This window comes from Aphelocoma coerulescens, unplaced genomic scaffold, assembly GCF_041296385.1.
Source record: "Aphelocoma coerulescens isolate FSJ_1873_10779 unplaced genomic scaffold, UR_Acoe_1.0 HiC_scaffold_478, whole genome shotgun sequence".
NCBI classification, from domain to species: Eukaryota; Metazoa; Chordata; class Aves; order Passeriformes; family Corvidae; genus Aphelocoma; species Aphelocoma coerulescens.
The window spans coordinates 45,001-47,500 of record NW_027183823.1 but is presented as its reverse complement, the minus strand read 5'-3'; the positions used below and the strand labels follow the sequence as shown (position 1 = coordinate 47,500).

Here is a 2,500-nt window from a genome sequence, read left to right as displayed (position 1 = left end):
ACGCGTGAACCCGCTGCCGGGGGGGGCGCGTGGTGGCGGCGGTGGCATTCCTTGTTGCCGTCGTCACCCGCGGCCTCTCGGCGGGGGTGAGCGAGGCTCTCTTGGTGCCGGGTCGCAGCCCCGCGCTGGCGGGGCGGCCCGAGCCGCGGTGGTCCTCTTGGGTGCAGTGCCGGGCTACTGAGGGAAACCCCGGGCCCCGAGAAGGACGCTGCGGTGGTGGCGGTGGATGGCGGGCGCGCCCCCGCGGGTGGACGCTCCCCTGAGGGCGGCAGCAGGGGAGGCACCCCCGCGGGGCCATCCAGGTCGTTTCCCTCGCCCCAGGGCCAGGTACCTAGCGCTCCGCGCCTCGGCGGCCTCGGAGCCTCTCGGCGTCGTCAAACGCTGGGGGCTGTAGGGCCGCGGAGCCGGGCGGAGGTTTAAAGACTCGGGCGGCTCGGTGCGCCCCGCCGTAGGCGGCGGGCGGCGGCGACGGCGGGTGCCGGGCGGCGGCGCGGTGCCATCCGCGAGGGGGTAGGGAGCGTCTCCCGCCGATCCCCCCTGCGGTGGTGACCGTCGCGGCCGGCCGTGCTCGTCGTCGTCGTGGCTCCGCCGCGTGCGCGCGCGGGCAGCCGTGCCGGGGAGGGGCGCCCTGCCCCCCCCTCTCTGCGGCCCGGTCTCGGCAGAGGGACCGTGTTGGCGCGGTCGGCCGCGGGGGCCGGCCCGCTCGCTTCGAAGCGGGCGACGGTGGCGGAGGGCGCGTGCTCTCCGCCCTTCCGCGGCTGCGGGGCCGTGCGGCTGCCGGGGCCCGCTTGCGCTCTCCTTTGGCCGCCGCCACAGGCTCGCGTGTGGCGCCGCGCCTGGCGCTGCCGCGCCTCTCCCCTCGACGGCCTTCTCTCCTTGGACGCACCGGTGGCGCCGGTCGCCGGCCGTCCCCGCTCGACCGCCTTGCCCGCCCAGGTTGAGTGCTCGGCGGTCCCTCCGTCGCTGGAGGCCGGCGAGTGCGGGTGACCCCGGGCCGGGCGGTGGCGTCGCCGCTCGGCGAGTGTCCCCCTGGGGGACGGTCGGCCGGAAGGTGCCCGCTGTCGCCGCCGGCGGTCCCGTCCCGGGCCCTGCCCGTCGCTTCCCCGTCGCCCTTCCCGGCCGCGTGTGGGGCCGAAGGGGTGCGGGCGGCCGCGGGGGCGCTTCCCTGCCCGGTCTCCGCGTGGAAACGAGGAGAGCGGGCGTTGCTCCCCGGCTCAGCCCCGTACGCCTTCTGCCGGGCGCGTGCCCGCAGAAGGGGCTCCGAAGGTGCGAAGCGGCGGCGGCGGTTCCGGGAGGGCGGTCGCGGTGGCGGTGGGTCTTGCCGTCCGGCAGGCCTCGGGTGCTCGCGATGCCGACTCGGTTCCCGGCGGCGCCCGCCTCCGGTGCCGGCGGCGGAGCCCGGCTTGCCAGGCACTTTGCCTTCCCGGCGGGAGCGGTCCCGCGGGGGGGCGCCGGTGGAGCGGTGTCGCCGCGTGCGTCTTGGGCGTTGCGGGTCGCTGGGGAGCGCCGGCTGCGCGGTGACGCGGCGGCGCTCTGCGAGTCTGTGGAGCGGCGAAGGGAGCGAGCGTGAGCGGGGCCTGGTGGCCGTTACCCCCCCGCCGGCCGTGGGCGTGTGTCGTCTCGCGATCGAGGCCGGGCGGGATCTGATGGCCCCTGCGGTCTGGCGCGCGCGCGCCACGCCAGCCCTCTGTGCGGAGGCCGGGCCGAGCCCGGGCGCCTGGGCCGCCTCCGAAGGACGGCATGCCGGGGCGGCGTCTCCCCTTGCACGGGGGGAGGCGGTCGGGAGCGCGGGCTCCCCCGCCTTTGACGGCCTTCGGAGCGTTCCGTGGGTTTTCTCCTTTTTTTTTTCCCTCCTCCTCCGTTCGTTGTGTGCTCGTACGGTCGAAGCGAGGCGCGCGCGCCAGCGCGCGTCCTTGCCGAAAGAGACACAGGGTCTGCTTGACGTGAGCGGTCCCGGCCCCTCCGCGCGTGCGGAGTCGGTGCCGAAAGCCAGACAACTCTTAGCGGTGGATCACTCGGCTCGTGCGTCGATGAAGAACGCAGCTAGCTGCGAGAATTAATGTGAATTGCAGGACACATTGATCATCGACACTTCGAACGCACTTGCGGCCCCGGGTTCCTCCCGGGGCTACGCCTGTCTGAGCGTCGCTTGACGATCAATCGCCGTCCGGGGGCCACCCCGGCGGCGCGGCTGGGGTCGCCTCGCAGGCCCGTCGTCCGCGGCCGGCGGCGGCGGCGGCGGCGGCGTCTGGCCGGTGCCCGGAGGGGAGGCGGCGGGGGCCGGCGAGGGAAGCGTTTTCCTCGGCGGTTTCTCGGGGCCTTTCCCTGCGGGGCCCGGTCGTCGGCGTCGTCGCGGTCCGTCGCGTGCCGCGCAGAAAGGGCCTTCGTCCCCCTAAATGCAGACTCGGGGAGCGCTCCGTAGCTTCCCGCTCCCGGAGCGAGCCGCTGGGGTGGAGCTCGTCCTTGCCGGGGCCCCGCCAGGGTGTGGCGGTGGCGGCCG

The 2,500-nt window shown here is 76.1% G+C and overlaps 1 non-coding gene across 1 annotated transcript; it reads left to right on the top strand.

Moving 5' to 3' along the window:
• Positions 1-1,995: 1,995 nt before the first annotated feature.
• LOC138101801 (5.8S ribosomal RNA) lies at positions 1,996-2,148 on the top strand. The gene has a single exon (XR_011147245.1). It is a non-coding gene; the product is annotated as a 5.8S ribosomal RNA (ribosomal RNA).
• The last annotated feature ends 352 nt before the right edge of the window (positions 2,149-2,500 follow it).